This window comes from Podarcis melisellensis (assembly GCF_964234715.1).
Source record: "Podarcis melisellensis genome assembly, chromosome: 10".
Lineage (NCBI taxonomy): Eukaryota > Metazoa > Chordata > Lepidosauria > Squamata > Lacertidae > Podarcis > Podarcis melisellensis.
The window spans coordinates 46039421-46062797 of record NC_138542.1 but is presented as its reverse complement, the minus strand read 5'-3'; the positions used below and the strand labels follow the sequence as shown (position 1 = coordinate 46062797).

Here is a 23377-nt window from a genome sequence, read left to right as displayed (position 1 = left end):
AATCCCAATGGAAATCATCCCTCATCCCATCCTTTCCAGTGAAGTGGCTATTATTCATAGGAGGGGAATGCAATGCTATTGCCAATTCAGTGCAGCAAATAGCATTCTTCAGTCCCTATAGAACAAACTAGATATTACACAGGAGATGCACCAACACTGGTGTTTGCCAGCAGTAACAACCAGTGGCTTCAATTTGGAACAAATGGCCTTCCAAATGGTATTGGACTACTGTTCCCATGACCCTGGCCGTTGGCATGCTGGCTGGGGCTAATGGGAATTGTGGTGCGACAACAGCTGGTGGGTTCCTGGCTTAGACAGAGATCATATATATTCATATCCGATAGATTTTTCAAGAGCTTTTAGCCATGATAGCTAAATGGAACTTCTGTGTTCAAAGGCAATGTGTTTCATAATATTAGGGGTTCCCCCCAAGCAAGGAGCTCACCCACCACTTGCCCCCCCATTTCTGAACTCCTATGATGTATGCTGTTCTTCACCCACCTAGAAAGATACTTTGCCCCTCTGTTTCCACCCCCCTGCCCAAATTTCCCCGTTATGCCACTGATTATTTCCCATGCTCTGTGACGTTGTAAAATAAGAGGAAATCCAAATATACCAGAGATGTGGCAATCCCATGCACAGGGAAATTTCTCAGCTTCATGGAACTGCAAAACCATACATCACTTGACAGTGAGAAAAAAATAATGAGAACCACAGCAGTTAACTAGCTCTTAGCCAACACCCAGCTTTCCGAGTTGTCACATCTGAGTTCCTCCATGGCTTGTGATTGTGGTTTCCTTCTTAATTGTGTGATTGGCTGAACCTCCTTGCGAGTGGGTAAAGGAGGGGGGAGTTCTAAGTGGTGAAAGCCTAGTGTGACAGTGAATGGCTTTGGAAAAAAATATACTTTGCAAGGGTCTAGTCTGAAGGAGAGAGTGAGGCTGGTCATGTGTCATGGAACTCCATCATAGTTTTACTTCGTAAATTCTGCAAGGACGAGATCTAGTAAAGAGGAGCAAGTCACCTCTCTTTTCCAGCCCAATCTGCTACCAGAGGTATGTGGTTAATGCTTGCTTATTAATGAACATTAGGTAGAATGGGTAAGACCTGCAATAAAGGGCTACAATACATAGTGATCCTGCCAAGTGCTCTAGCCAGTGGGAATGGGGGAGAGATTCAAAATAGTTAGCATAACCTACATAATTCACCCTTTCCAAAATAATATGTGGGCCAAAACATCCTTCAAAATTTGCACTTTCCGAAATTTGCACTGCAGTTCTCCAGTCAAGCAACAGGTACAAAATGCATATACTAGGGTAAAGTGTGCATAAAAAATGAAGATATTGGTGAAAATAACATACAAAAATACAGTATATTACAGAGAATTGCCATACAAAAATGTATATGTAATGCAAAATTGCATACAAATGCGTAAATTAGGCTACATTCATGTTAAAATGCTGATGAATTTTCATGAGGTCTTAAAAAAAAATACAGACTGATGTGGAAATGTGGAGAATTGAACTTAAGATTGGACAAATGAGAAGCCGATAGATATTGAAATTGACAGATTTGTCCATCTCTACTAGCCAGCCATGTTTTATTTCAGGATATTCCATTCCATTCTGCCTCTCCCCCCAAAGTTTTCTATTTCTTTCTCCCCCACCCCCTGCATTCCCTGGCTGCTGAACATGCTCAGTCCTCACTGGGATGTGTTTTTTGGGGGGAGGGGGGTCCCCCTGGGTTTACATTTCCAAACAATTCCTGCCCCCACTTCTGCAAACCTTGAGGTTTGCATGTTGATAGCTGCCTATTGTATCCATTTTGGCTACATTCCTAATTCCAGATCTGAGCCACGCTGTTAGGGTCGAAGCAGATGTGATACTTGTCACATAGCTTACCACTGCAAAGTTAGATTTTATTTAACAAATAGCTGATCTTAGGGCAGGGTGGGGGATGTGTGTGTGTGTGTGTGTGTGTGTGTGTGTGTGTGTGCACCACGACCAGATCAGGACTATGAGTTGAGAGATGGGGGGGTTAACTCTTTGCTGCTTCCACAGTCCTAATCAGAATCCTCCCCCCACCCCCAGCAGCTGCTATGCTGCAAATGAGAGCTTGCACTTGTTGCAGAAGACAGGTGCAATGGCTCCTGATTCAGACTGAGACTATGGTGGCACAAGGGTTAAAACCCCACTCCCCACACAGTCTCAATCTGACACCCACCACTACTGACAGCTGAACCTAAAAGCTAAGCCAGCAGCTTGTCCTTGTGCTGCTGTTTTGTTAAATAAAATAAAGCAAGACAGCAGCACCAGGGCAAGTGACTGGTTCAGCCCTTAGGGTCTAGGCAGGAAAATACATAGAAGAAAGTTAGGCAATGTAGGAGAGAATCCAGCTTCAAACCAGCACCAAGTAACCTTAGCCCTGGAAAGCTTTTCAGCTGTACATGTGGGGATAGTTTGGTCTGGGTCATAAATTGACCAAATGACTTTGTATTTGCACTTAGGGCAAAGGGAAGACAAATGGGCTGTTGAGACTTGGTCCCCAAACAAACATAATTAGTTCTTGGAAAGTCATTCTCAAATTTCAAAGCACATTATACCTAAGGGAGGCAACTACACTAGGATGTGGCATGCTGTGAAATTAGGTCAGGGGTGGCTCACCTGTGGCTCTCCAGGTGTTGTTGAACCCCAGTTCCCATCAGATCCAATGGTCAGGGATGACGGGGTGTGTGGTGTAGCAATATCTGGAAGGCACAGGTTAGCCACTTCTGTAGCAGAGTATCTGCTGTGTGGAAACTTCATTCTAACTCCCCACTCTGCCCTGCTGTCTTCTGCTGGTTTTGCACAGTATGAGAAGTTGATCTGGTTGTTGTTTTTTTATCTTCCTTTGTACAACAAACTGTTGCTCTTTCAATGGGAGAGCTGTTCAAAGCAGATGAGGGGATCACTGTCATGTTTATAGTTCATCCCTTCTTGTTGTTGTACTTTGAACGGCTTTTTTCAACTTGTTGAATCGGCTGGAACGATTCCTGCATTGCCTGGGGTTGGACTAGATTCCCCTTGGGGTACCTTCCTGTTCTATGATTCTAAGTGAGATGAAATATGCCGCACACAAAATGTCATTTTTACGCTAGTGTGATAGTCCCAATATTATGCATTATTGGAGTGGAAATAACAGTTTGTGTTGGATTAGAGTTCCGTCAAATGGCCCACCTTCTTGCCTACATTCTCTTCACTCTTTATTTTTTAAAAAATAAAAAAATATTGGGGGAGTGTGATTTTATTTCCCCGTGTATTTTTATTTTTGCTGCTCTTCTAATTTAACTTCTTGAATCACCAGGTGGATCACTCTGTTACTTGTGTTCCATCTCTCCCCCCCCCCCCCCGATCTCCATTATCTTCAATTGGTTCAATTTACAGTTCTGGGTTATTGCTATTTTTTGACAGAGTAAATTTAATCCTCTCCCATTCAGACCATTTTCTCCTTGTGGCAATGGGGCCATCCCAGAAATTAGCTAGCTGACTTAAGAGGCAGCAGAGTGCCATCAAACACAGGAAGCTGTGGCCAAAGCCCCATGATCCACCTGGAACAAAAAGGTCTGACGCAGTGTCAACTGCATGAGATTCCCATTCAGGCATTAATTTTCTCTTACTACCTTCAAAAATGCAATCTCCGGTGTAGGTAATTGCTGAAAGATGGCCTCGTTAATGCCAAGAGCTTTGGCTGTTCACTATTATTAGCTCCCATCAAATCTGCAGGGTACTAAGTTGTTACACCTGTTGTGATCATTGCTACTTCTCACCTTCCCCCTTCTGGGCTTCCTTTCAGTTTAAAATGCCGCCCACCTTGTAGTAACCCAACTTTGACTGTCAATGCAGGTCATTGTGTGTCAATTCACCTGACTAGATGCCAACAAATGAGCTCACAGATGGCTTTAGGTCAGGAGTCCCCAACCTTTTGGGACTTGCCAGGCACATTTGGAAATTGATTGAGGAAATCGTGAAATACCTCTTTTGCAGAAGATAATCAAGCAATACTCAGAACACCCACCCACCCAAAGAAACAGACAAAGCAACTATTGGCCCCAACAATTAAAACACAGACAAAAGCAGACAACATCCCCACAAAACAGGCACACCCATCAAATAACAAAAAAAACCAACTATTTAATTTTAAAAATGGGATGGGCAGGTGCTAAGTGGGGGGGGGTGCTTAAGGGCACTGTTGTTGTTTGAATTTACATACAGTGGCACCTCGGGTTACAGATGCTTCAGGTTACAGATGCTTCAGGTTACAAACTCCACTAACCCAGAAATAGTACCTTGGGTTAAGAACTTTGCTTCAGGGTGAGAACAGAAATCGTGCTCTGGCGGCGCTGCAGCAGCAGCAGGAGGCCCCATTAGCTAAAGTGGTGCTTCAGGTTAAGAACAGTTTCAGGTTAAGAACGGACCTCCAGAATGAATTAAGTACTTAACCCAATGTACCACTGTACTGCCCTCTACCCGAAGGTTCACAGAACAAAAGCAAAATATAAAACTACAAAATATATAATGCACAAAGGTGCCACATTGGGGACCACAACCTTAAAAGCCTGCCTCTTCCAGTCACTCAACAACACACACACACACACACACACACACACACACACACACTTTTATTTAGCATTTTTTCAAAGCCATTTAGAATTTAAATTACTAAAAAAAATGATACAAAATCAAAACAATAAAGGAAGAATTTTTAAAACATTCCTTGTGATTTGGTGTATTTTTCAGGATCACCCTGGCTTAGTCTTCTCTTCCCTAGTAATAGTACACATAATTCCAGCAAAGGGAAGAAGGAAGCCTTTATTACTTCTGCTTTAATTGCCCATGAGTCCTGTAAACTTGCATTCTCATTATCATGATCCATTAGCCTGGGTGGATTAGAATGAATAAATAAGCTGAATGTTGTTATTCTTCAGATGCGCATGTTGAGGCATTATTAAGAAGTGATATGACAGAGTCGTACAGCAGTGGTTCTCAAACGTTTTTCTCTGAGCCACACTTCCAAAATAAAAATTTGCTCCCTCAACACCCAATTTTTTATTGATAAATACATTGGAAAACAAAAAGAAACAACTCCTAGCAATGCTTGATTTATAACATAGAACACAGCTACTTTATAATATGATCAGGGGACAGCCAGAAAGTATAAAACAATGCAGCTACATAAGAACGTGAATCATTTCCAAAATATAATTATAAACAAGCCTTTTACATACTATATATGCTTTACGTATTATACAAACTCAGTGAGAGGTGTGAGCTTGCTTTGCTGGATAATCTCATTTATATTAGGTCTAATTTGAGAAAAATTCATCTCCTCAACAACACAAAGAAGCCTTTCTCTTTTCTGATCTTAAAAATCCCTGTTCACAACAATATGTCATTAAGAACTGTAGAAGTAGCCAGTACTCTTGAAAAGAGGAATGGATACTGTTTCTGCTTGTATATCCAAAATGAGCTTAGTCACTAGAGCAGGCTTCCTCAACCTCGGCCCTCCAGATGTTTTTGGCCTACAACTCCCATGATTGCTAGCTAGCAGGACCAGTGGTCAGGATGATGGGAATTGTAGTCTCAAAACATCTGGAGGGCTGAGGCTGAGGAAGCCTGCACTAGAGGCTTAAACTGGGCTGCAATTGACTTCTAGCTGTTGTGGCCATTGGTTGATGAAGATATCATTCCATATTCTGCAAATAAAATAAAAAAATACTGTACTGTACTGTACTGTACTATACTATACAGTACTATACTATACTATACTATACCAGTGAAATGTTTAAATATTTCTTTGATTGTCCTTGAATCTTCCTGTCACACTTGTCATCCTTTCCTGCCACACCCTTTGAGAACCGCTGTCATTCAGCAAAAAGGCTTGAGCATAAATTCCAATCGATTTCAATCTGCCAGATAGTGCTGCTGTTGCTGTTTATACATGTGCTACATATGTTGGCATCTTTCAAAACCAATCTGATATTATATGACCTTCTGACTTGACGAGAGGTGGGGAAACTTTGGCCTCTTGAATGAGGTCGTTGGGGGAGTGGTGCTGCCCAGAAGACTTGCATCCTGCTCCCAGCCTCGCTTGGCGGGCTTCTTCCCCCTGGGATCCTGCTCTCACTTTGCATGCCCTCGAAATAAATTAAAAAATTGTCCAGTGGCACCTTAGAGACCAACTAATTTTGTTCTGGGTATAAGCTTTTGTGTGCATGCACACTTCTTCATTCAAGCTTATACCCAGAACTAACTTAGTTGGTCTCTAAGGTGCTACTGGACAATTTTTAAATTTTTTAAATTAATTTTATTTATTTATTTTGACTGCGTCAGGCAAACATGGCTACCTACCTGAATCTTTGCATGCCCTACCCTTTTAATCTGCTCTCCCATCTTCCACACCCTAGCCATGACTGGGTCCTCTGATACCAAATTGCCTTTTCTCTTTTGCCCCGCCACACACATCAGATCTGATGGGACTCTTGCTAGTTTGAAATAAAAGCATACAAACATAGGAAAATCTCTTACACTGAGTCTGGCCACTAGTCCATATAGCTCAGTATCATCCATGTTGACATGCAGTGGCCAACCAGGCAAGGGATTCCTCATCCTTCCTGGAGATGCAGCAGATTGGATCTGGGATCTTCTGCATGCAAGACAGTTGCTCTACCTCTGAGCTACATCCCTTCCCCAAACTGTACAGCGAAGTACTGTACAACACTGGCTGAAACTAGATAATAAAATAGTTGCATTGGTTAATGGCTTTCAGCCTTCAGGATATTATCCCTGCAGTATAAGAAAGGATGTGTGGCCTTATTCAAATGCTTCCAGCATTGACTTCTGGCTAGATGAGCTACATGGAGCCTGCTAATTAAAGCAGCCATGGTTTTGTCCTTGTCATTGGAAAATGATCATTATCTTCAAAGCTAGAATCAGTGGAATACTGTTCTCCTGCATAAAAAAAGTCAAATCTCTAAGGAAACGATTGCCTTTGCATTTGAGCCCTCTTTGAAAATGTAATTGTTATCATCAGATTAGGCAGGCCTTTTCAGAACCATTTAAATATAGCAGCAGAAGAGATTAACTTCAGAGGCTTGTTGAGAAATATACATTATTACGCCTCTGAGATCACAGGTCAGCTATGCAGAAATAAGAAAACAGAGAGAATATTAGCAGCCTGCCTCAATTCCAAAGCTAGCATTGGTGGTGTGAACAGGGAAACATCATTTATTCTCTTGGTGGCAAGCACCCATTATTTGCAAATAACCTTTAACCTTTAACATTGCAGATACAGTATGCTAACAACTAATAGTAAGACTAATAGCTGGAGGCCACCTATTTCCCCACCTTTCCTCCTCTTGTTTCACAGTTGTCTAAATGTATTTACCGCCACAGCTTCATTTAAAATAAGGCACAAGCGACTTGTCTTTGTTTTCAAATATACTTTGAATTCATTACCATTGTAGCAAAATGTTCTTGCCGTAATTTTCAAACAGAAAAAGCAGAAGTTTAACAAGTGCAGCAGGAGACAAATTTGTTAATGCTGCCTGTATAAATCCTAACATACTTTGAGCAAATTGCTCATCGGGGAAATCCAATGGTTTTATACTTGTAAACACATTTTTCCTTGGAAGCATGTGCATGGTGTCTTCCACTATCAATCCTTCAAACTGAGGCCATTAGCATCATTTTTACTCATCTACATTTCCTCCAGAACACTGTGATGAATATACTAAACAGAGAGACATTTCCAGAAAAATCAGTATGCAATTGTTTTCCTGTGGAACTATCAACTGGTATTAGGCTTCAAGAAAAGAAAAGAAAAGCCAAATGTCAAAACAAAACTCACAAATAGCCTCTAGCTATTCAAAATTATATCTGTAAACAGCTTAGATGTCTATCTTGGTATTAAGCAGTATATAGAATCATTATTACTATTAGTAGTAGTAGTGTTGGTAGTAATATCTTAAATTACTCGCCACAAAAAGTGCCACTATGCTACCTACTCCTACTGTGGTAACTACCCTTTATATTAACAAATGTGTGCTTTGCGCTTGGATTTCTGTGTTTGGGGTTTCCCTCGTACTTTGGTGGTGCTGCTCTTGTGGTGTGCTTTGTTGAATTTTTATTAAGGCCAGCATGAGCACTTGGCATTCTAGTGCAGCTGCCAGGCCCCAGGTCTATGGCACAGTCTAGCGCTAATACTTTCCCTGAGATCACCTTTAAAACAACATTTCCAGCTCCCACCCACTATTTTGATTTCCCTAAATGCCCTGGTGGCTAGACTCGGCTGGTTTGCACTGCTCAGAAAGCTGCCTTTCCTTCCTAGCACTTCCTGCCAATGTTACCAGGTAAGCCACAAGTACTTAGCAATGGAGGAGGGAGACCACCAGGTTGGTCTTCACCCAAATCCACATCCAGCCATGTATATTTAAGAGCTTGAGCCTAAAGTTCTGCATAGCTTGGCCAACACACAAAACATTGTGTGCTGATTGTGCTGCAGGGGAATCATGTGCCAAGGTAGGAAAGGGTGTGGCAAGGTATCTCTATGTCAGCTCTGATACCTTTGTAACTACTTATCATCACTTTACAAGTAACCAGCCAATGGCTTGTGAGGCAGTTCTCTGGAGGGTTGCCAGCATCCCCTGCTGAATGCCACTGTGTGGTGGAGGGTACCCAGCACTCTAACAGTAGGGCATTGCAAAGCGCCATTTGAAGTACTATTGAATGTGTTCATCTTTCAAAGGATTCAGTATGCCCATGCAAAACTTTGAGCGTTGTAGCTGTTTAACTTTTCCCCAAGACTGAATAGCTGGATGGGGTGTGGGGATGGGGCAGTGGTGCATTCTCCCCCACAGCTGCAGCCCTGCCAGCTGCTGAAGCTCAGGGCAGAAGGTGAGAGAACAGTATTCCCACCAATATTCTCTGCACCACCTTCAGGCTTGTGCAGTTCAGGGGTTCACATTGGGCCCCTTTCTGGGAAAGCCAGCTTTGGATTCAAAGTCTGCATCATCAAGTCCCCTCTTCCCTTGTGACACCCCATTTCGGGGATTTATAATTGTTCAGTAGCACCAGTAGTGTTCCCCCCCCCATTGCACTTTCAGCAGGCAGAGTAGGAATTTCTGCAGAGCATGGCCAAGCATGGCAGAAGGAGACTGCCCACCACATCCTAGCTGCCAGCGGCAGCATTGATCTGAGGTTGCAATTGCTCTGCTGTTTATTATACTGCTGTTTGGCATGAAGGGTTGACTGGATACTTACAAGGTGTTCATTTTGCTTTATTTTGCTATAATGTCCAGTTTCATTTAATGTCTGCTGTCTTTTCTTTAGTATAGTGAGATTTTTCTACTATTTCGCCCCCCCCCACACACACACCTTTTAAAAATGAATTCAGTACCCAGGCACTTTCTGTACTTTATTATGGTTGAACATTATGTGAACATGGAGGTATTATATATTGTTGACATCATTACATCAAGTAATTTTAAGGATCCATTAATTTATTGGCCCGGATGAAGAGCATGTTGTTTAACGTTTTGCAGCAGCACCTGCAGCTTTCACGTTCCTCTGTCAGATATGGCTAATGCATAAATTACCTTAGAAATTAGCGCTTGTTTTGATTACAACATAGAAAGTTACTGTGGTGTGCGCGCATGTGTGTCGGTTGTGGTGGTCCTTTTGAAAGCTTGGCCCACTTTTGTATCATAAGAAGGCTGCCTTTCCCAAAAATATCTCAGCTGACAAAGAAAGTCAGAAGGGATTCATCTTTCCCCCAAAGTACAAGAGAAACAGAATGATAAAGGCTCAAAAAAATGACAGTGGGTTGAGAATAGCTAGGAGACCAATGAAGCAGCTACACCTTATTAGCTGAAGCTTGTAGGTAATAATATAAAATATTTCAGAATGTTGAGGAGAAGGCAAAGTTCATCCAGGTTATTAGTTCCTGAGAGGGCAAGTCGCTCCATAATTGGATGTGGGAAATGACTTGCATTTTAGATATTGGGCTTCCAAGTCAGCCAAAAGGAAGGACAGCAGAAGTCCCCCAATTTTTCCATTTTCTGATATGAAAAGCCTAAAGAAAGAGATGCCATCAGATGGAAACTGAATCTGAACCTTGTCCAAGTTCAGTGCCTAATCTTCTGTATCATTATTCTCTCTGTGTCCTATTAAGGACTATACTTTTCCAGGAAGCATAATTATTCTGCAGAATAGAAGCCCGGCCTGACATTATAGCCTTTTGTATTGCATAAGGCAGCACATTCCTCATAAGCTTTTATTGCACACACCTATACGAAAATCTAGCTTCTTCATTCAGTGCACAGGGGTTATGAAATCCATCATGTATTGGACCCTTTCAGAAAACCAAATCACCCTTGATTCCATTCACCCAATGACTGGGAATGCCAACATACAGAAAGGAAATTTTCATCTTCCAGACAAAGAATGAAAAGTGCTGGTGGAAAGCTTGGTTCCACTCCAGCCGTTTATTCTGGAATTGGCATTCCTTCCCGCCTCCCTTAGTTTTAGCAGAAAATCTAGATGACGTGCAGTTGCAGCACTAGCCTTACAGTGTCGACTGGCAAGGCGCTAATGAGACTTTCCTGGACAGAAAGTGTTTGTAGGATGTTGTACCTACCTGTTGCAAGATACTGTCTTCGTGGTTTTAAAAAATAATTGCCCCTCTGCTGCTGCTGAATATGGGCCACTGTTGGTCTCACAATAAATTATCTCAGCCTGGAAATGGCTGCCAGACCAGTTAGATGTTAGCCCAGCCTTTGCCAACTTGGCTCCTTCCAGATATTTTAGACAACTTCGCTGACTGGGGCTGATGGGAGTTGAAGCCCAAAACATCTGGAGGGTGCCAGGTTGCCAATAACTGTGTTAGTCCTGCAGTGGGCAGGGCTTCCTTGCCAGGACTGATGTCCCCTGCAGCTCCTGGCTGCTGGGAGCAGACATAAGAAGCACTTAGGGCAAAGGTACTTACTTTATACTGATCTCAGTTGTTTCATCATCCCCCTGGTGTAAATACAAGGGCAAATCATGCACATCCACCCACCACCATTTCCTTAAAGAGTCCTGCTTTCATATCTTATTACTGCTGACCAAGAAGCTGTTTTACATTATGCTGCATCTGAAAATAGTAAATGGTCGTATGTTTTAAAATGATTTTGATGTAGTTAAGCTTTTACCTATTATTCCAAAGCATTTCCTGTTGCATTAATAAATGTGTAATTTTCATGGTAAGCCACACAGCCGGATCCTTTCTAATTAGTACTAGCTATGTAGCAAAGCAGAAAATGTAACTAGGGTGTGGGTGGGTGTGGGTGGGTGTTCTCCAAGATTCTGTATTGGGACTTCCATTATTTAATGCATTGATGAGCAATGTGAGCAGGAAGGTGAACTGCAAGCCAGTAACACTTGTAGGGTTTGCAAAATTAATGGAATAGTCAAGTCAGAAGCAGAGTATCATGAATTACTAGAGGGTTTTGCAAAACTAGGTGAGTGGGCAATAAAATGATGAAATTCAGTGTTGATGAGTGTAAAGTAATTTACATTAGGAAAAAGTAACTATACATATAAAATGCTGAGTCCTCAGTTTGCTGTTACCATCAAGCAAGAAGCTGTAGGCCTCATTATAAATTGTTCACTGAAAATGTCAGCTCAGTGCACAGCAACATTAATGAAATAAGAGCAGGGAATGAACAGTACTAGGGAACACTACAAAGTTGGCTGGAAAATATTACAACAACAACAAATCACAGTGCTAATGCACCCACCCACCATGTACACATATTTGTAATACAATTCAGAATTCAACATTTTAACTTAGGATTTTGCCATTCAGATTTCCACATGAATACTGTAGTTTAATTTGGGAACAATGTCCAGGTGTCATCCATAGTGTGTGTAAAAATATATATAATTCTTCAAGCCTACGCCTTGTTCTTATCTTTCTATATGTCAGGATGGTTCCCTGGTGTGTGTTCACTTTCATGGCACCATTGATGGTCTTATTTTACTTGTTTTTCTCCAAGGACATCCCAACCACCATATTAAGGCAGACTGAGAGACAGTAATCTGACCATAGACACCTAGTGGCCTTCATAGCTGTGATAGAATTTGAAGCCTGGCTTCTCATGTTCAAACCCCTAATAATCCAGCCAATGCACAGTAGTTAGTCTCTTATATGTTCTAGCAAGTTCAGCAAGGGCACGTGTCAGGTGTTCCATATGAAATTTGTAAAAGAAAAATCTGTCCATTCTCAGCCAAAACAATTAGGGCCATCTAAAGATTTTCTGTCATCCTATGTGGGATGCAGAAGCACAAGGAAATCCTTATGTAAACTGACACTGCAATGCTATGCACAGAGAGAGTAAGCCTAGTTGAACTAAGTAGACGTGAATAGGCTTGCATTGCGAATGTGCCTGGTAACCATTGTACAGTGGTACCTTGGGTTACAGACGCTTCAGGTTACAGACTCCACTAACCCAGAAATAATACCTCAGGTTAAGAACTTTGCTTCCGGGTGAGAACAGAAATCGCGCAGCAGTGGGAGGCCCCATTAGCTAAAGTGGTACCTCAGGTTAAGAACAGTTTCAGGTTAAGAATGGACCTCCAGCACAAATTAAGTTCTTAACCCAAGGTACCACTGTATATGCTTTAGGCACACCTACCCTGTGCTGCACTTGTGTACACTCCCACAAATTACAAAAATGGCAGGCAATTAACTGGTATATAGCTAGGTTCATATACTGTGTTTGCAACCTGGTGCCCTCATAAGCTTTGGGTTACATCTCCCAGCATTCCCAGCAGCACAACTATGCTGGCTGGGGTTTATGGGAGTTGTAATTCAAACTCATGCTGGCTGGAGATGATGGGAGTTGTGGTCCAAAACATCTGGAAGGCTCCAGGTTGGCAAAGGTTGTCATAGGCAACATGAAACCAGTGTGGCATAGTGGTTAGGGTGCTGGAGTCAAATCCTACCCCAGGGTTCAAATCCCTGCTCAGCCATGAGGCCTAACATACCTCACAGGGTTGTTGCTGTGTGGATAATAGGGAAAGCAGGAGATCCATGGGCACTACCTTGAGTTCCTTGGATGTAAAAGCAAATAAATGAATGAATAGGACCAAGTATCTGTATGCTCATTCTTACTGCTGCAGACAAATGACCTGCTTAATTTTGACACCCTCACTCAAAATACATGCATGCAGGGCTGGCCCCACACATTGGACAAACTGAGCATCTGTCCTTGGTATCAGCCATGGAGGAGACGCTTTTTGTTGTCCTTCACATGCTTCTTAGCAATCTATTATAACTCTGCAATGGCACTTGAAAGCTAGCTGCGTAAAATTCTGCTTCTTATACCTTTGTGCTGCTGCTACTACTACTACTACTCTTAACATCTATGTCACTAGTAACATTTCAAGAGGAGGGTTGCTGCTTATCCCTCCCCTTCTTTGGTCCTGAGGCTGAAGTGACAGCAGCTGGTCCAAGGTGGGATGGTGAGACAATAGGAGGGGCACAGAGTCACAGGGGAGGAAGGGAAGATATGTAGAGCAGTGTTTCCCAAACGTTTTTGGGCAACGGCACACCTGTTTACTGAAAAAAAATCTCGCGGCACACCACCATTAAAGCCCCGCCCCGTGACGTCAGCGCGCAGCGTCACGCCGGGAGGGACGCACAAAAGTGAAAGTTTTTTCCCTCCCCCTTGCTGGGGAACCTCCAAGCTTTGGGGGTGGGAGGAGGCAGCAGAGCGAGGGACTGAGGGACGGCGGCAACTGAGGCGGCGGCGGCTGAGGCAGAGCTGGGAAGGGGGTTTCCAGGGGACACGGCAGCTCCTCGAAAGGCTTCTCTCAGCTGCGCTCAATCCGCCTCGGAGAGGATTTCCCCTCCGGTCCCATGCGTTCGTTCGGGGCATCGCTCCGGCTGCTCCCTCTCCCGCCGCGCAGGAGCGATGCCTCTCTCTGGCTCTCCCTCCGCGCAGGCTGAGGGAGGGAGGGAGGGGCGCGTGTGACCCGTCTCTGCTGGGAGACCAAACCCAGCGAGGCAGAGTCGCGCGGAGGCGCCCAGGCAGCGCTGCCGGCTGCGAGGAGGAGCGCCAGGCAGCAGCAGGAGGCGCGGCCTCTCCTCGCCGCCGCCGCCCCGCCTCTCGCCGCCCGACTCGCCCGCCTCCCTCCAGGCATCTCGCGGCACACGAGGCAACGTCTCACGGCACACTCGTGTGCCGCGGAACACCGGTTGGGAAACACTGATGTAGAGGCAAATCCTCATCCAGACCAGTTCAAGGTCTAGAGTTTGTCCTTTATGCTTGCAAGCACTTGCTCCCACATGTGCATAGCATCATGCTTTAACTCGCATCGCCTTGAATTTTTGCATCTATGCAGCATGCAGAATAATTTCTTCCTACCGGCTGAAAGTATAAGCGTGGATAGTGTATTGAGATTAGAATTAAAGGTAGCCACTGTCTTCAGTCAAGCTGAAAATGTCAGATGAGTCATCATGCACTTTGCACAAAGTTCCAATTTTTGCCACACACATTCTAACAAAGAGGCTTGAAGACCTTGTGGTTCCCTGCTGCAGATCCTCGTCAGATAAGATCTCAGAGAAGTGGTAGATTGCTGATTACATTTGCAACGTGTGCCTTGGCTGCACAGGGAGGCTGCAGCTAACCTAAGCTGGTGAACAGGCTGCAACATCATTGTCTTCACTGTTGTCATGGGAATGAAAAACATGCCATGAATACTAAGAAAAGGGCATCTACGCTTATCTACTTGGCTAACAAGAAACTGGGTAATTCATTGATTTTGTGGCCATGGCCACAACCTGTCATAAGCTAGTGGGTAGGGCTGCCCATACGTCCGGATTTCCCAGACCCTACCAGGATTTCAAAGGCAGAAGGGGGAATTTCTGGAAGGCAGCAGTTTGCCCTGGCAAGTAAACCAAAAAATTACACTGCACTTTTGCTCTCATTCTGCGACTAGAAGCTGCTCTGAGAAACCTAACTGGGATTATCATGCAGAATTACAGGCTTTTAGGCACCAGTTACATGAGAAATTTTCACCAAAAAATCATGGGGTTTTTGGCATTATTGGGGTCTTCTTTTAGAAAAGCTCAACAATTTTCAGGGTGTCCTCATTTTTACTTTTTGAAACAAGGCAACCCTACTAGTGGGTGACCTGGAGAGAAACCCACTGCTGTTCATACCACCGGTCCGTTACCTAGCTATAGATTAAAAGCCATGATGCAGTTAAAGGAAAAGGAAAGAAGATATTCTCAATGACAGGCATAGGAAACAGACGTAGCAAACCAGATGACTGGATGTGTTTCTGAACAGAGTCAGTTGGAATCTAAGTGCATAGCAACAAGACTTCATGAGATGAAACTAAACAATGGAGCTAAACTCCTGCAAAGCCTGTTTTCGTCCTGTATCTCTGGATAACTTTTGCAGTTCCTATACTTACTTCCCTGCTTTGCTCATCTGGATTTAAGGCCCAGAAACCATTACTCTTGCTCCAGAAACAATTAATTTAATATTGATAAAATTGCTTAGTCGGCAGATATTAAATCTCAGTGCATCTCCTCTGCCCAGAAGCTACTTTCACTAAGCTCGTTTAATTTGTTTTGGCACTAGAGTTCATTTAGGAAAAGAAAAAGTCCCCAAAGAGGATCAAGTTGTAGGCTTTCTATGGTAACTGAAACAGCTACCAGCCCTACTTCCCTTTCCCCCCACCCACTCCCCCATCCTGCTAGCCGCTCAAGGCTCACCCACCGCTACTGACAGCTGCAATCTGCACCGCTGCCCTTTTAAGCCTACGCACACACCCTCTGCTTCTGACTCCCAGAAGTGCCCTGGCAAATGACATCATCAAGCTGTGCCACCAAGTTTGGAGTTGGCCACCATGTTGCACAAGGCAGAGAGGCAGGATCCACAGCCAAGGTGGCGCTGGAGGGCAGAGATAAAACCTCGAAATCACAACACCTCACTTTCAGATCAGAAACTGTGGTGGCTTTATCAATTCAGGGACTGTCCTGGTAGAATCAAGGCAGTTGAGGGGTAGTTTAGAGGAAGAAAAGAAAGACATTTTAAGCACATTTCTTATTTCAAATGATGCATTTTTCAGTTGCTGACTTTTAAGTAGCAAATGTGAAGCAGAGTGGGGTCCACTACATAACAAATAGTTAATGGGAGGGAGCATATTAACTTTGCACTCCACATAATAGATAAAAGGTTAATCTCAGTGATGCCAGAACCCAGATCATGGTAGATTAGTGGTGTATTGTTTGTCTTATGAAGAACATTAGAATAGATTTATCATGATTAAAGCCGCATGAGAGACAGAGATCAGCAGGTGGGGAGGGAAAAGAAATATCATCCTTTTCTGGTGCAAAGATGAAGGCTTAGCAGACACCACAGTCACAGACCACTCATCAGAGGGATAATTTACATTCTGGAAATGAATGTTTGGTTGAGTGAATCAGGCTAGAATTGCAGAGCAGTAGCGAAAAGTCTCTCTCTTTCCCTCTCTCTCCTGCCGACTAGCAGGAAAGAAAATCAGCCACCCATGCAGCACATTTTAATTTTGTTCTGGTGACTATGCTACCCCTGCTCAGTTTAACAACAGCTCAAACTGTTATCAGGGAATACTGAGAAGGCAGGATCGACCATTATCATTGTTGCTCAGGTCTATGGACCTGCCAGTGATAGGAATGTCACGATTATTTTCATCTGCAAGCATTGATTTTCCCCCTCACCTTGCAGCTGAATCTAAGATTTTCCTGTCTGTGAACATTTTCTTCCACCCTGTCCTGCAAAGACAGTGATGTGTGACTGATGGGTGGCCAGTTGTGTTACATTCCTTCTCTACCATCCATCCACTACTGGAATTTGGAATTTTATGTGCAATCCTTACTAAAGTCATCATACAATCCATATATAAATTCATGAAAGATCATTCTGTCAACAGCTATAAGCCACAATAGTTAAATGATACCTCCTTGCTCAGAGGCGATATAACTCTTATTACCACTAGTGACGGCCAACAACTTGGATGAGATGTATTCATGGAGATGGCTACTAGCCGTGATGGCTGTGCTCTGACTCCACAGCGGGAGGCAGTAGTGCTTCAGAATACCAGTTGCTGGAAACCACAGGAGGAGAGAATATTCTTGTGCTCAGGTTCTGCTTGAGGGTTTCCCACAGGGGCAACAGACTAAAGGGGCCACTGGCTTGATCCAGAAGATGCTTCCTATGTATTTATGTTCTTATCAGTTGCCGGGGTGCAGGGGTGGGAAAATGGAAGAAAAGGCCTTTGTCTTCATGCCCTGCCTGTGGGCTTCCCTGAAGTACATGAAAACCAGCATACAGGCCACAGTTCTAAATAAACCCTTAATAAAGACTTGGATTGATGACTTTCTAAACCCCATAATAACCATAGCAATATTCTCAATGCAGAAAGCACGCAGTGCAAGTAGATAAATAGGTACTGCTCCAGCGGGAAGGTAAATGGTGTTTCCATGCGCTGCTCTGGTTCACCTCTGCTGGCCGCATGACCAGGAAGCTGTATGCCAGCTCCCTCGGCCAGTAAAGTGGGATGAGCGCCACAACCCCAGAGTCATCCGCAACTGGACCTAATGGTCAGGGGTCCCTTTACCTTTAGCTTTAATCCCATTTAATGATTTTAATACATAGTCCCTCAGGGAGAAAGCTAGGTGTTCCTCCTGAGTAACAATCACCTATGATCTGTAGCAGCAGCAGCAACAACAATTTTATTATTTATACACTGCCCATCTGACTAGGTTGCCTCAGCCACTCTGGGCAGCTTCCAGCAAAATATAAAAACACAACAAAACATCAAACATTAAAAACTTCCTTATGCAGGGATAATAATAATAATAATAATAATAATAATAATAATAATAATAATAATAATTCCATTATTTATATATGAGAGGACTCCCCCACCACACCCCTCTAAATGATTCCAATATTTCTATGGGGTTAAGGTCATTATTCTTTGAATTTTACAGAGGAGAAATTGAAGTGCATGAGCCAGCAATTAAATTAGCAGTCTGTAATTGGAGTGGGGTGGGCTAGGGTTAATAAGAAGCAGCCCATGGTGGAATGTGCTTACAGGTTTGCAATGAAGTGACTGGCACAAATGAATCCATTAGACCAGATGTGAGTAGGGCAGCCGAAGCATCACATTCCGAGATTTGAGGGCAGAATCCAGAAAGCAGGAGTTGCAGCCGGCCTTGACAAAGATATATTGGTAACGCTCTGCACAGACACACATGCCTGCCCTGTGTACTTGATCCTTCTCTGAAGCAATAACTGCCCGTTAATGACTTGCCATTACACATGTCCTAAACCAGCTGTCCTTAGTCAGAGATGCTACAAGGAAGAGGATGAATTGCTGTATGTGGGACACATCTGTGGGACAGGAATAGATGGAAGATGAAGAAAAGCTGGACAGCTCCCATTCATAACCCTCCACTAGTTGTGAATTTGCAGTCCAACACTCTTTTATCCGTTGGCTGATGAATTGTTGCTCACTACAAAACATGACAACTGAAAATCCTCCCACTTCCAAGATCACACCTTCTTAGGCTTTGCCTCCTCAATTCTTGACAGTATTACTTTCCTGAGCCAAACTAATTAAGAAATGGCTGGGCCAGTTTAGTTGTTAAAAAGAGAGCCTGAGGGCCAAATTCCAATTAACCTCAAATGTTAACTAAAGCAACCTGAGCTGGGGGAAGCTTACACTCTTGTTCCTCTCAAAATTTACTTTAAATTTTTTATAGCTATTTTACATTTCAAGACAGAAAACCAAAAGGGTTAAAAAGATACACACACAAATGACTTTACCTCCTGACACAAAGAATTTGTCAAGAAATCAAAGACTGTAGAATCGTTACTCAGAAAGTGCTGCCTTAGTGAGATATTTCTGTTCCTGTTTTGTATATAATATTCTTTTTTAAAAAAAGAAACTCAGTTGTGTAACGGGAGTCTCAACCATTTCAAAATGACGTGTGTGTGTGTGTGTGATGAACTGACAGGATGGCAGGGAGGAGGAAGAGAAATCCTACTAAAGGGTGTAGCTGGGACTGGGACATACTGGGGCAAGCTGGGGATGGGGAGGAGAGATTGGTGTAGGAAGTGCTCATAGGGTGACAGAGGGTGGTGAGGGGATGGGGGTCAATGCACAGGAACCAGAGCAGCAGGACCCAGAGCCAGAGGGGCCCCTGTCTCCACAAACATGGTGGGTTCTGATGCATAGGGAGCAGCAGGAGAGGCGTTCTAGGAAGCTGAGGCAGGCAGGGCCTAGAGCCCAGTTCCCTAGCTAGCCAGGTGGGGCTTGTTAGCTTTGGGTGAAGGTATATGATTCCTCAGCTGAAGTAGGCTCAGAACAGGTGAGGGTCACCTGCCTCGTCAAGCCCAGATGCTGCAATCAGCAGGCAAAGTACAAAAGGGGAGCCGAGCTGAGGGGCTGTGCTTGGTCAACTGCCCAGGTTGATTGGACCATGGCTTGGATGTTCCAGAGAGCTGGTTGGGGCTGTGTGTATGCAGGACTGACCTCCATGTGCCCTAACCCTTGGATCAGTTGTAGAGATGGGAATTTGCCTGCTGGGGCTTTGGACCTGTTTGTCTGCCGGACTGTGTGCTACCATCTGCTATAGAACTGTGCACTCCAGCAGGACTTGCTGCCAGGTACCCTGTGGTTCAGGATGGTGTGTGTGTGTGTATGTTGGAGTTCTGATTTCTGGGGATCTGAGCCAGCATTTTGCTGTATTGGTAACAATCATCAGTGCAAGTCCTCTGATAAAGACACAAGTCTGGATCTCATCTCCAAACATCTTTGGGTCTGTTTGTTTTTTAAAGTATTATGACGAAATGAAAGGCCTTGTAAATACTCATACATGTCTACCGGTTTAATTGTTTAATTTCGTTTGTTGAAATTAATCTGAGTAAGCCACTCTTAAATTCAAAAGTGTGTGGCCATTCCTTGTTCTCAGTCGCATAAGTGTAAATTTGCTCCCCTTGTTAAACAAAAGTAGCTCAAGCACTAATTGGTTGTGATGGTGGCAGATTCTGTATTAGGAGGCAGGTTGCTGGTGAATTTCTATAAAATCGGAAAGGTGTTAATACTTAATGCTGGAAGAAAGAGGGTACAGAATTCTTTCACTGCCCGCACTTTCCCTTTGAAATCTCTCCCCCATTTTTTCCCCAGTGGGTTTCTGAGACTAGTAATCTAAGAGAAAGTAGACTTGGGGGGGAGGTAGTTTGGGAGGAAAAGTATGGATGTGGAAGGCACCTCCTGCCTGTTGCATATTTGCTTTCAAATGTTCCCACCCTTAGGTTATAGAATTTCAACACAGCCTGTGCCACCATAAAGTGTAGCGAGCCTGTAATATAGTTGCAGGTGTGGTATAAAACTGATTCCGTACAACTGCACAAACCTATATGAAAGGTGAACTTTAAAATAATTTTAAAAATAGTGGGGGGTTGCCCACAATGCATTACTGGTTGTTTTCATTTGTATATATGAAACAGAAATCAATTTTGCTTCATGGATTGAATAAAGGGGGCTTTGTCATGAGATGGTGCTTGCAGCTGTATAGGAAATTATCCAGCTTATTACATTGCCAGATGGCTGGGCTAATGGGCAGTTCACAGTACCTCTCTCATTGGAATGCTCAGTAGGCAATAGATCCAATCACTGGAACCATACAGTAAAGAGCTCGTTTGGGTCTGGTAGGAGGTGCTCTATTCCAGATAATTCCCAGGTCATGAAAATTAATGTAGCTTCAGACTGATAATACATTGAGAACATGTATCAAACTGACCTGGCAAAATGCTGGTGCTTTTAATGATGCATAGAACAGGACCCTGACATGGCCTTTTCCTCTGTGCAATAGACTGGCTGGCATGGACCAGATATGCAAGTATTTGGTGGTGCTATCTCTCAATTGACCTTTAAGACTCTGCTCCTTTTAATGAAACTTGGAATTTGTTTGGTTGCAACATATAGAATTTTGGAAAAGGTTGGACTCAGCCATGCAAAACATGGTTGCTCCCTCAGCTGGTGTAAAGCTACTGTTTTGTGGGAGGGGGGCAACAATTGCTTCATCAGTAGACCTTTATCTTGATATTGGACATTAGTATCACATTCTCCCATACCTTCATGTCATAGCTGCCTTGCCAATACGCTTGTCCAGCTCAGTGTTGATGGAGAGGTTTGCTGGTTATGGTGGAGCCCAGGTAGACAAAATTGCCTACTACCTCAGGCGTGTGACTGGTGATGTCCTGACCAAAGACGTTGGTCTTCATCAGGCTGATGGTAAGAACCAACTCCTTGGAATGTGGTGTCAAGGCTGCATCATCTGCAAACAACATCTCTCAGATAAGGACCCACCACGCTTTTGTACAGGCATGGAGATGGCTGGATTGACCAGACCCCCATCACTTCTTGGAAGACACACTCTTCAGTTGAGCTGAAGGCATAGGAGAGAAACAGGGAGGAGAATGTGCCAAGGGGAATTGGGGTGAGAACATAGCCCTGTTTCACACCACTCTTTATAGGGAAGCCATCCAAGGATGACCTGTCATATGGGACAGCGCTAGGCATGTTCTCATGGAAGGACACTATCTTGTGGAGCTGAGGTAGGCATCCTATTTTATGGAGAATAATCATTTTTGGCTGACAAAGGTCAAAGGCCTTTGTCAGGTCTGTGAAGGCAATGTACAAGGGGCATATCAGCATTTCTTCTGCAGCTGACACAGTGAGAAAATCATGTCAACTGTTGATCTCCGAGCTCTAAAGCCTCATTGTGACTCGGGATACACTGTCAGCGAGTGACTATAATCTGTTGAGAACTACACAGGCAAAGGCTTTCCCCACAGTACTCAGCAGGGAGAAAGGTAATTGACTATTGTAAATTATGGCTGGGTGTGTATAATAATAACAGCTTCCTTTACAGAGCTATATATTGCATAGAATCAAACAGTTAACTTCAATAGGTTGCAGAAATGTATGTGAGACTCAGCTTAGGAAAAGACAGGATTTCATTCCCAGTGTGAAAGGGCCTTTGATACCATCTTGGATAAAAGGTCCTTGAGGAACATAAGTAAGACGAAAGCAAGAGGAAAGGAACCCTCACAAATGTCAGGGTGGAACTCTGTTTCATATGCATAGAGAAGAACAAACCATTAACCGGAGGGGGGGGGGGGGTCAAAAAGAATCCAGTACTGCTCTTTGAGATCCACAAGGAAATATTTAGGGGTTGCTTTAAGTTCATTTGATGAAAAGTGTTATGCAGGTTTCAAAGGCAAAATTACTAGTCAGGAGCAGTGAAGTAAGCTGAAGAAGAGCTTTAGGTGCTGGTATTAGCACAATTTTTCAGGCCAAGCTGAATAGCATATATGATATTTCAGCCACTTGTAAATCCAGCCCCTGGAAATAAAAAATAACAGCAACCACATTTAATCCATCTGTTCAGTTGTTTCAAGAGGGCTCTTTCTCAGTCTCTCACTGAAGTTGGAATCTGTGAAAATAAAAACAAGCAAGAGTCGTCCTTTTACGCTTCCTAAATGCTGCTCCTTTTATGGGATCCTGCCTCAACTATCATTAATGTCTTTTTGGAGGTTGGAGTTTTAAACCATCTTTCCAAAATGCATCTTTAAAACCTGTAATCCCTACTGGGAGTTATTTTTCAAACTTATTTTTATTCAAGAAGGGTTAGTTACTGCCACTAGAATCTGCAGATAAAAGATTCTACTTCTGCTAAGGCTGTGTTTTCATAGAATTGTAGAGTTGGAAGTGACCAACAAGGGTCATCTAGTCCAACACCCCCTGCAATGCAGGAATCTTTTGCCCAAAGTGGGGCTGGAACCCATGGCCCTGAGATTAAGAGTACCATGCTGTTCACATTAATGACAGCTAGGTCATTCTTGTTCTAAATACCGGTTGAAGCTGGTTTGGAAGAAAGCACATAAAAACACATTATTTTGCAAGAAATTGCAGGAAAGATGCAGATTGTGGCTAATGTTGCATGTAATGGCTTAAAATGCAGGGGGGTGACTGCTCTTCCCCACTGTTTCAAGTCTCATCTGCAGTTGCTGTACACACCAGAGAATAGGTGGGGATGTCTTCACCCAATGCACATTATCTGTTTGGTTTCTCTGTACCTGCAAGCCCCCTCCCCCTCCCCCACAAACCCGTATTCATGAAGCTGTCATCTGTGCATGTGCAATGGCTATCTCAAATGTACACACCCCAGCTTAACAGCAGCATATGTTTTCAAATCAAATGGAAATTGCTTTGAAGAAAGATCCATTGGCTAA

At 43.5% G+C, this 23377-nt stretch overlaps 1 protein-coding gene across 1 annotated transcript in view; it reads left to right on the top strand.

The window, feature by feature from the left end:
- Nucleotides 1-831: 831 nt before the first annotated feature.
- The window catches only part of GRAP2 (GRB2 related adaptor protein 2), a 48556-nt gene continuing 26010 nt past the window's right edge, over nucleotides 832-23377 (top strand). The window contains exon 1 of the mRNA XM_081928423.1: nucleotides 832-1055. The gene's annotated coding sequence lies outside the window, so the exon portion shown is untranslated. The remainder of the gene's footprint in view (nucleotides 1056-23377) is intronic.